This window comes from Dipodomys ordii, unplaced genomic scaffold (genome assembly GCF_000151885.1).
Source record: "Dipodomys ordii isolate 6190 unplaced genomic scaffold, Dord_2.0 Scaffold62, whole genome shotgun sequence".
In the NCBI taxonomy this organism is placed as follows: Eukaryota; Metazoa; Chordata; class Mammalia; order Rodentia; family Heteromyidae; genus Dipodomys; species Dipodomys ordii.
The window spans coordinates 8,961,108-8,972,781 of NW_012267278.1; the positions used below are offsets into that span (position 1 = coordinate 8,961,108).

At 43.3% G+C, this 11,674-nt stretch overlaps 1 pseudogene; it reads right to left on the reverse strand.

The window, feature by feature from the left end:
- Positions 1–11,332, reverse strand: part of LOC105990068 — a 20,328-nt pseudogene extending 8,996 nt beyond the window's left edge.
- Positions 11,333–11,674: the final 342 nt, after the last annotated feature.

The window sequence follows — 11,674 nt, forward strand, 5'->3', positions numbered from 1 at the left end:
TCTGGGCCTGGGCGCTGTCCCTCAGCTCTTCAGCTCAAGGCTAGCGCTCTACCACTTGAGCCACAGCGCCACTTCCGGCTTTTTTTTCTGCTTATGTGGTGCTGAGGAATCGAACCCAGCGCCTCATGCATGCAAGGCAAGCACTCTACCACTGAGCCAACTTCCCAGCCCTGTGCCCTGCATCTTGTACATTTTATTTTCTAATTTGGGGAAGGGAAATTACAAAATTCTGAAGCAAGGATACAGGTTAACCCATTGTAACAATGAGATGTACAAGACACTATATTAAAAACAAACTTTACAACTTTGGGGGGGGAGGAGCTGGGGTGCTGGGGAGGGAAGGGATAGCAGAAAAAAAAACAAAGGAGGGGCTAACAATGCTCGATAGGAAATGTACTCATTTCCTTGCTCATGTAACTATAGTCCCTCTGTACAGTATCTTTACAATAAAATTTTTTTAAAAAAAAAGACTTAAGAAGTACAAATAAGAGGCAGGACAGGGTACCAGGTCAGCCACTAGAGGGCAGCAAATGACTTTCAATGTAGTTTTCGTTTTAAAAGTCATCTTGCTTCTCTTCTGCCCAGCTTCTGTTTAGTCAAGGAAGAAAATTTCAGTGCTATTGGGAGGAATGGGAATAGGGTTTCATTTTCCTGGATATTTTTGTTAGTACAGGTTATTGCTGGAGTGTGGCAGGTGCTGGCTGGTGCTCTCCTGGCTCAGGCTTTCTTCGGGGGGTGGTGAATTTTGGTCTGATCAGTGTTTGAGGCCAGGGTTTATTCTTGGAGCACCATTGCATCAAATACAGCATGAATGTTTTCTGGTTTCAAATCCCTGTTTATAACCTTCCTTACATTACCAGGCTCTGGTAGCTCACACCTTAATTGTATCTACTCAGGTGGCTGAGATCTGAGGATCCTGGTTTGAAGCCAGACTGGGCAGAAATGTCCATGAGACTCTTATCTCCAATAAACCACTCAGAAAAAGCGGGCACTGTGGCTCAAGGGCTAGAACTCTAGCTTTGCGCAAAAAGAGGCTCATGGACAGGGCCCAGGCCCTTCAAGCCCCATGACTGGCACAAGAAAAAGAAAAGATTCTCACATTGTGCCTATTATCAAATTCTTGAGCTAAGGACCTTGTGACCTTGCTTAGCCCTTTCTCTCAAGACTGATGCTTTACCACTTGAGCCATACCTCCACCATGGGCTTTTTGTTGGTTAATTGGAAATAAGAATCTCTCAGATTTTTCTTCCCTGGCTGTCTTCAACTTGCTCAGATCTGAGCCTCCAGATTAGCTAGGATTACAGGTCTGAGCCATGAGCAGCTGGGTTTCTCACCAAATTCTTACATACGGTGATCCATTAACTGCCCATGAAGCTTAACCAGGAGTTTTGAGGGAAGAGGTTATTGAGGTGGATGGAGTGCTTCTCTTCTAGTGAATGGGGTATGGTTATTGCTGAGTTCCTACCATGGGAATCCCCGACAAATCTAGGTTGAATTATGAGTTTGGTCCTTACCTGGCATTTGAATTTCATTACCCCTTCAAGTAAGCTCTTCTCTCGTGGGAGTGTCTTTCTACACTCTCCCAATTCAAATCAATGAATATTTATTAATCACTTCTACTGGAAAAAATCACTGGGTAGATGCCAAAGGGGCCAAAAAATGACACCCATTATAACTTACTTATGAAATGTGCATGACTAGCTCATTTGATGATATTTCATTATCCCCCCAATAATCCTATCAAGTAGGTGTTATTTCTAATACACAAATGAAAGAATTGAGTCTGTGAGAAGTTGAACCATTTGTCACAGAGCAAGTCAAAGGGAGGAGCAGAAAGTAGAATGCAGACCTGACTGACTCCAGGCATTTAACAGCACTGCTATATTGATTTTCTTCCTAGAGAGGCGTTTAGTCTCAAAGATCTGATAATTCAGTGCAATAGCTTGCCAACTTGGGTGCTCATCAGAATCCTCTAGGGAGTTAAAAAAATCCCAATGTCAGCACTATAACCCAGGTTGTGTTGGTTTGTGGGGGAAGGGGAAGAGGGGAGAGAAGAAGATGGTATCCCAGGCATTGGCCTGTGTGTGTGTGTGTGTGTGTGTGTGTGTGTCCATGCACACACAGCTTGAATTCAAGTATCACATTCTCACTTTCCACTCAAGGCTGGCACTTCACTACTTGAGCCACACCTTCATTCCTGGCGTTTTGTTGGTTAATTGGACATGAGAACGTCAGAGGTTTTTCTTCTCTGAGCTAGCTTCAACTGAAATCTTCAGACCTCAGCCTCTTGAGTAGTTAGGATGATAGGCATGAACTACCAGCTCCCAATGGCATTTTGAAAAGATCCCCAGGTGGTTTCTTGGCACACTGAGTTGAGAAGCCCTGCTCTAAGAAGTTGGACACTGCGATAAAGACAGAAGCAGATTTGTTTTGGCTGAAGTTGCTCATCAGTGTCTCAGTTTCTCCCTGGCAGCTGCTCCTGTCCAGGTGAGAGCTTCTATGCAATGGCTCATCTGATATCAGTTCTAAGAAACCTGCCTTTTCGAGGCAGAGTTCTAAGCCTCCTCTTTCGTCTTCTTCTTGGAATTAGGACTACATGTCAATGGTGCCGATGCATTGGTTTCAATGTGACATATGTGTAAATATTGTGCCTTCAGCATCTACCCTTCTTTCTGTTTTCTTGCCTTGCTTTCCTTTCTCTCCCCAGGTCCCTTTCTATAGCCTCATGATCCCACTTCTGTTTTTAGGTTGTCCTTTCCTTCATTTTTTTTTTCAGTTTCTGCTTTACCTAGTTTGATAGTTGTTACCTTGTCATCAAGTCTAAGATGCTCCAGATTCTACAGTACAAGCAATTATAAGTCACCACACATTATTCCTTCTGTTTTCAGAGATGATAAAATGTGAGAAAATAAGAATCTCAAAGTTAACGAAATATAGTACTGTTAGTCCCATTTATAGAGCAGGAAACAGGCACAGAAAGCTTGAAGCATGTGTCTAGGATGGCTCAACATTATGTTATAACCACTTACCATATCAGAAGAATCTTGATTCTTCCTAAACATAATTTATGATGGTAACAGTAAGTTTTTTTTCTCTCTTTTTGGTCGGTTGTGGGGCCTGAACTCTGGGTCTGGGCACTGTCCCTCAGCTCTTCAGCTCAAAGTTAGCGTTCTACCACTTGAGCCACAGTGCCACTTCCGGCTTTTTCTGTTTATGTGGTGCTGAGGAATCAAACCTAGGGCCTCATGCAGGCAAGGCAAGCACTCTACCACTGAGCCACCTTCCCAGCCCTAACATTAAGTTTTATATAAATATACCCTAATGACTTTAATGCTTCCCTAATTTTGGGTGATTATGTCTTGACATAAGTTTTTTCATGTGTTCCCCAGGGCATTGTCAACTGTATATTAGGCATTAACTTTTATTGAGTTTTCATTCAATGGTCCAGTACACCACACCACAAACTTTGATTCTTCCTGTGTTGTCATTTGAGAAACGTACAGGACATTCCAGGTCACTTGTAGCCCTTTCTCTTTCTCATAGCTTTTTGCGAATAGTGAAAGGTGGATTTTATCATGCAGGATCTCTAGTCCCTTCGGAGGGCCATTCTCTACACTCAGCCCCCTGCTCTTTGGGAATGAATTCTAAATGGGGGTGTTGGTTGTGCTGCTCTTTGTTCAGCTTTGGAAGAGAATGGAGGACTGCGGCCTGAGGGGTGAGTGCACTTGATCAGAAGGTTGCTGGGGCTTGTTGCTTCTGAGTGATCCAGCTCACTTGGCAAATGTCTAGAGCCTTTCCTCTGGTGTGATTCCTAGAGATCATGCACTCCTTTGACGAGCTTGACTGCTTTGTGTGGAGAATCTTTCCTTCTCTTTAGCAGCATGCTATCATTGGAGCTAAACATCGATCAAAGGGGCAAAGTGTGCAGTTTCTGGGGAAGGGTGGCAGGGTGTCTCAGCTGGCTGAGATTCACTGGTCATCACACTGGAGATGTTCACATCTCTCTAGGAAGGTCATTTACCACGCTGCTCACTTGTTTGTCCTGTATCATCACATACTTGGATGCTTGCTCATCTGGACCACTTTGGCTATGTGTTCTGTGATTATTTCATGTGCACCTGGACTGCAGTTGAGCTATCAGTTGACTGCAGGCTGGTTATGTGGAAGTGTACTATGGTTTGGGTCTTGAATGGTCCATGGATTAAAGACTTGGTCCTCAGGGTAGTGCTGTTGTGAGATAATGGAGTCTTTAAGAGATGGAGCTTAGTGGAAGATCAAGGTCAATTGGGGCATGACCTTGAAGAGGATTTGAGGATGCTGGCTTTTTTTTTCTCTTTTTTGCTTCCTTTCCTGAGGTGAGATGAGTGGTTTTTCTTTCCTGGGTGTGCATACAATGGTGGGATGTCTGTTTACAGGCCCAAAGCAGTGAACTAAAGTAACGCCAGGTACTGGTAGCTCAGACCTGTAATCTTAGCAACTCAGAGGCTCAGACTTGAGGATCACGGTTCAAAGGCAGCCTGGGCAAGAAGCTCCATGAGACTCTTATTTCCAATTAACCACCAAAAATGCTGGGTGTAGAGCTGTGGCTCAAGTGGTAGAGTGCTAGACTAGAATAGAAAAGCTCAGGGGTAGTACCCAGGCCCTGAGTTTAAGCCCCAGAAGGAGCACATATATACACACAAAGTCAATTGTCACAGGTATTTGTGGTAGTGACAGCTAATTAACACAGAGTCACTGGGCCAACTTGGATTAAAAAACTATGTGGAGAGAGTGGAAGGAATTTGAAGTCATCTTTGCAACACAGGTTCCCCCTTTGGGTATTCATATTGGTGGAAGCCAGCTAAGAGACAGACCTGATACCTAGTATGGAAATGTATTCAGTTGCTTCCCTATAGTTAATTTGGTAAAGATGTCAAATGGGCTTCATCTGCACCAGCAAGAGTTTTACTAAGAGGGAGCTAGAAAGCATCTTGGATGCAAGAGGGTGCTTGGTGCTTCTCTGCTTTAGGCATTGGCCATCGATTCTAAGAAAGGAGAGTTAGGCATTTTTCTTAATTAAAAAGGATCTTCTTTTTCCTACAAGAGCTATAGTTAGTTTGCTGTTGTCTTGCTCAGTTTTGGCTGATGACACTCTTGACTCAGAGGTTGATATCCTTGGTTCAAGCCCCAGCACTGGTGCACGCGCAGTGTAAGAGTTTGGGGACTAGTTGGAAAGGAGTTTAGGAATGGCACCAGAGTCTCCAGTTTTCTTGTGCAAGGGAGTCGCATGGGGATCTTGGTACTAGGATTTTTATTTAGGAGTTTGGAGTGGGTTCTGAGAATCTGTATTTCTTACACTCTTTCAGGTGCTGCAGATACTTCCTGTCTGAGAAGAATCTGGCAGAAAGGAGAAGCATTGGGCAAACGCTCAGGGTGGGACAGGTATGTGAATAATGGAAGTGTAATGGGAGGGACTGGGAGCAAAGCACTTTTCTTACAGATGTCTCTCTCACAGGCCGCGAAGGCTCAGGAGGCCATGCCCTTCCTGCAGACAGGCAGATGTGAGTGGACGGGAGAGAATATTTGTGTACTTACTTTATACAATTAGACGGTTTCATACCAACTCCCCATGGAACATCTCCATCCTTCACTCTAGGATTCCACTTTACTAGTATCCCTCTCCAAATGGTCTTAGAGGTTCATTTCTTGGAAGTAGGTAATTAGCTCAATGTTGAAACTATTTTTGAGATCACAGAGTGATGGGATTATTATCAGAAATTCATTTGAAGATCAAAATGATGTCTGAAGGCTTCAAGTGATCAACAAGGTTGAAAATATTCCTGCTTCTAAGAATATACCTCTTGGCTTTCCAATAAAATTCTAGGGCTTTCGGGTACTAGTAGCTCACGCCTGTAAACTTAGCTACTCCAGAGACTGAGACTTGAAGATGGCAGTTTGAAGCCAACCTGCACAGAAAAGTCCATGAGACTCTTATCTCCAACTAACCACCAAGAAGCCAGAAGTGGAGCTGTATGGTAGAGAGCTAGCCTTGAGTGAAAAAGCTAAGGGACAGTTCCCAGGTCCTGAGTTCAAACTCCACTATGGCTCCCCCCCCCAGCCCCCCAACCCTAGGACTACATGATGCTGACTCAGTGAGGAAAACAGAAAACCATGAGCCTCTCTTGTAGCTCACAGAGTTCTGTGTTTCTGCTCCCTCTGAGATGAATGGGCTCCATGAACTGCCATTACTTCCCTGGTGAGAGGTGCATATAGGCTGTAATGGGAGGTTAGCTCCTGTGAAGATTTATGGCACCTAATTAGTCCCAGATATTATCCGGATAGACAGTATCTCTTCTTATCACACCCCTTTCCTCATAGTCTGAGAGACAACAGTCAGGGCCCAAAGACAACTTGGGCTCCATGGGTGATTTTTGTTTCCTAGTAGTTATTCTTAGTGTATACTTCCAAGCACTACATGTGGTATCTTGCCTTTTCAGTGTAGGAACTGTTGATTTGTAACACTCATTTTCTAGATAATTGTTTTCCCTGGTCTTATATTTCTGTAAACCACTCCCTGGAAAGCTCGGACTGTATCTTCGAACTTCTTTCTTTAGATAAAGGACACAGACTTTCAGATCTTATCTTAGCTATGCAAACCACTCTGCTTTAGGAAATTGGTCTGTAAATCTTACAGTGCCCAGGATTTTCTTGGGCACTTACATGGTTTCAGGTGAGTCAAGAAATACTGATATAGTCTGGTCTGAGAATTACAACATTGTTCCCCGAGACCAGCCTGTAATTGCAAGTACTGGAAAGAGTTATGGAATGGAGAAGAGAGTTACCTAGGTATTTTGAATTCGAAAATGAACTTAGGTCTTATTTCCAGTTGAGTTTAAAGGTCAGTCCCTATCTGACGGCAAAGCCTAGTTTGTCTTGTAGAACTCTCCTAGCCTGGATGAGAAAGCTCAGGGGCCCAGGGACTGCAGTGGTTGGCAGCAAGATTGGGGTACCGTTGCATGCACCTTGTGCGGTGAGGTGGAACTGTTTGCAGGACTTGTACCCAGTTCTAGTGAATGCAATAGTAGTATTCAGGTTGCTGACATACCTGACTTGTTTGGGATGAAAACCATGCAAACAGTTGCCGTTTACTATAAGCGCACTGCATGCTGGGCCCTGTATACTCAGTATGTCATTCAATTCTATCAGCAGGCCTATGATAAAGGTTATTTTTTTACCTTTTTTTTTTTGGTGGAGGAAACATAGGCTCAGAGAGGAGAAGCCTTTAACTTTCTTCCAGAATGACGATGGAGGATTTGCTAAGACAGCTAGCTTGAATAGTGCTGGAAAAAAATGCACTGGATACGCCTCCATCCTTAACCTCATCTATGTCCTTTGCTTCTTTGTCCTTTCCCCAATCCTTCCTTTCTCTTTTTGGGGGCAATTAATGGTTAAAAGGTTAACGGATTGCACAGACCCAGAAGGTCGAGGCTAAGGGGACAACGGACTCCATCCTGATCCTTCATACTCAGACACACATGAGTGGTTGTTGTTGTTTTTTTTTTTTTTTTTTTTTTGCACTGGTATGAGACATGCATGGACTGGCCAAATTCTTCTTTAGAAAATCAAGTATCCCTGAGGGCAGGGATGGTGGAGAAACCTCCCTGGCCTCTGTACCAGCATCTGGGAGCTGTGGGGTGGATGAGACAGGAAACTTACTACAGGAAACTACACAGCTCCACACGGGGCTGTGTCTCCTCTGGTGACATTCAGAGTTCAGATAGTTGTTTTTTTTCTCTTTTGCTCTTTCAGTACAAGAAGTCACACTTCATTTACTTTTTTAGCCTTGCATTCTGCCGCAGGGCTAGGGCTGCTGCTTCTGTAAGGAGCTTCACAAAGCTGTGGGTTTGAGGCACCCACAGGCCCTGGTTCTGGAAAGGCAAGTTTCCCTTCTGGAGCCTTCCACAGTGACTCTGCTTTGCAAGGCAGCTTGTCTCTCTTCTTTTGAAATGGGGTTTATTTGCTAAGCAAAGGCAGCACCATCACATCTTGCTGATGCTCCGAGCAAACATCAGTAGCAAATGATCCTCTTAAGCAAGTGCAAGTGGCTAGAGGCTATGCTGGGAGCTAAAAATACAGAATGGACTAAAACCCAGACAACGGCTGAACCTCGGTGCCACTGGGTATCAGACAGTGGCTACAGAATACTGATGTGCAGGAGGCGCCTTAGAAAGGCGGCTGATGAGGTGGGTAAGAGGCTTCTTTTCCATAGGAGCAAAATGCTCACATTTGGGGCCACTGAGTCACAACTTCAGCTCTTTGCTTTGTCTGTCTCGTTAGAGAGCAGCTTTGTCACTGAAGCTGAGCTGCTTAAAGCGATAGGGGTGTGGATCTGAGCTACAAAGGGAAATAGCCTCTGCAAACTCTGGATCTTTGATTCTGTGAACCCAATGGATCACTTTCCATTCTTCCCAATGGACAGCGGGATTCCTTAGCATGGGAGTGAGCTAGGTATCATAGTGGATGCCTGTCATCAATCCCAGCAGGGATTGAGGCAGGATTGTGAGATTAACACCAACCTGGGTTACATAGCAGAGACCTTGTCTTGAAATAGAGTGAAGGAGGAGGGAAGGAGAAAGAAGAGAGAAGAGAAAAGAGCAGGAGAGGAAGAGGGAAAAGAGAAACAGAGACAGAGAGAGACAGAGACAGAGACTGAGAGATCAGTCCTTGTATTGGTTTTGACTTTGGATATGTTTCACATAATTCTTGCTCAGTTTTAGCAGTACAAGGATGGCATCTTAGATTATTAACATAGAAATTGTCTTTCTGGTGGAAGCCTGGGATAGGACTGTGTGTGGAGAGGAAGATAGTGTGTGTTAATGGCTGGTGTCAGCAGTGTTCCTAGGTTACAAGGACACAATTAAAGGTCTTGGCTCAGGTAAGTACTATCACATGAGGATTTGAATTTGTCACCACAAGCTATCTGAGAAGTGGGTATATCTATATATATATTAGAACTTATAATGGCTTATGGGATTTGATATTTGTGCTTTGTTGGACTCTGTAGTTTTTTTCCCCTTTCCCTGATGTCACAAAGGTCTTGTTTGCTTCTGAGATTGTTTTTCCCCCCAACTTTTGTTATCTCTTCTCCCCCAAGGCTGGGTTTTTCATGAACTAATTGTAAGTCTTACTTTTGGCCTGGGCTCCAGAATTGTTTCTACCTCCATACAGGAGGGATTTAAGGGCTTCCAGGTTTTAGAACCTTTTGCTAGTACAGCCCTGTCCCCATGCCTGAATTCCAGTGAAGTTGGATACTGACTCTGAGACACCTCAGCCTGTGCCTCTTAGAATTGAGCTTTTATCTAGGACTAAAGAATCATTGTTTTGTTATATCTTTAGAGATAAATAGATTCATTTGTTACTGGTTTCTGTTTATATTTTGTGTTCTTTGCCTATGTATGAATTATTATTTTGACAATCTTCCATTTATTTCATTTTCTTTCTAGGGTGGACGTACTACTCTTCTTAGATCTTCTCTCGTCTCTCTCCCTGAATACCTTCCACCTGCTGGCAGAGATTTCTGATGCTGCCTGTCTTTTGGGCCTCCTGTATTTCTTATGTCTCTGATTTGCTTAGTAGGGAGCATATTCTGACTCAGAATATCTATCCATCCATCCATCCATCCATCCATCCATCCATCCCTCCATCATCCATCCATTCATTGGAGGCCCCTAGGTTAGGATGGAGACATTTAGAGACAGGATCCTATTGGAATCCTAGACAGTATTCATTAAGCTTCTAGTCAAGCACTTGAATAGCTCCTCTGGGAAAAAATCCTTAGATATGGTAGTTGAAAGCCAGTCCTATTATCTTCCAAGTCCTCCTTTTCACTCTTAACTTTATAACAATTCACTTGCTTCTCAAATAAATGGTTATTTTAGTTTTAGTTTTGTTTTTGTCGGTCGTGGGGCTTGAACTCTGGGCCTGGGCACTGTCCCTGAGCTCTTCAGCTCAAAGCTAGCGCTCTACCACTTGGGCCACAACGCCACTTCCTTGAATGAATGTTTCTATCCTGTCACAGTCTTTGATCTGGCAGATATATTATCCATCCATCTGTTTATCCATCCATCCATCCATCCATCCATTCAGGAGGTATTAAGTACCTGCTGTGTTCCAAGCATCATTTTTTGTGACTAAACTCTTCCGAGAGAAAGCACATTTCACCTGCAGACTGTATTTCCTTCTAGTACTTAGAATGAGAGCCAGCCTTCAACTTCATTGAGTGGATCCATGCATGGAGCTTTCTTCTTCAGTGCCAGGTCCTTCTGGCTGCTCTGTTTCATTGTACTGTACTGCTTTTATTCTTTCTTTTATGACTCTGATCATGATTATGAGATGTTTAATATTTTAAACTCAATTATCATTACTAGCTCTGTGGTATTCTTTTAATTTTGTTTATTAAGACTTAAGGTGGCTCAGTGGTAGAGCGCTTGCCTTGCATGCTTGAGGCCCTGGGTTCGATTCCTCAGCACCACATAAGCAAAAAGAAAAAAGCCGGAAGTGGCGCTGTGGCTTAAGTGGTAGAGTGCTAGCCTTAAGTTGAAGAGCTGAGGGACAGTGCCCAGGCCCAGAGTTCAGGCCCCACGACCGGACCCCCCCAAAAAAAAGATCAATATAAACATAATTCTATTGTTTAGAATATTGCTTAGAAAATTCCTCCTAAGTTGTACCACTAGTTCATATTAGTCCTACTCCTACTTTTGCCTTGATAAAAAATTCAAGTTGTATCTTTGTGAGGAATTTTTTGAAATCATTCATGTTTTTTTCCTTCCAAATTGTTATTTTTCTTCAAAATATATGATACAAGTGAAGCCATTTATTTTATTATTTTTATTTTTCAAACTATGAAAATTTATTACTAATGTGTTTTTAATCATTAAAATTTATAATCTTGGCCTTTCCTTCTTGCCTTTGTATAGGGCCAAAAGAGACACATTGGCAACTTTAACGACCTTAAAGCAGACTCCAGGAATGTCACCCACAGCCTGGCCTGTTTGGCCAAATCCAGCAACCAGAACTTCATCATTTTCTTCAATAAAATTCAAGCATTTTTCTTGCCATTCTTGATCAGCTGCACCCTGACACACTTTCTGATAGCACAATTTGGCTGCTTGGCCTCAACTCCTACTTTCTCCAGCACAATTCCCTTTGCATGGGAAGCGCCCCCTAAATGGGTTGGCCTTTAGGGCTGTGCCCAAATGGGCTTTCTTGTATTGTTTATCATACCACCTCTGTCACATCGGTGACTATGGAGCTTCCTGGCAGTACAAAGACTGTGACACTTACCCATCCTGCCGGCGCCACGGGCCTGAGAGAAAAAGAGAGCAAAGTGAAGCAATTTTTAAAAATTAATTTTTATCGTTACATGGCTCTACAAAGGAGTGGCCATTCCAAATGTAACACAGAAATATAAAGAATCTCGATCACTGTACCCCTTTCATAAAAAAGTCCTTCATATTTTTGAGATCCTTCTGAATGGATAAAATGAAGTGATAAGGAATCGCTGCAGTGGCTCCTTTCTATTATCCTAGCTAATGGGGAGGTTCATGCTCCAAGGCTAGCCAGGTTACAAAGTTAGTGAGACCTCACCTTGACCCATAAAAGCTGAGTATAGTGGCACATGCCTGCTGTCTTAGGT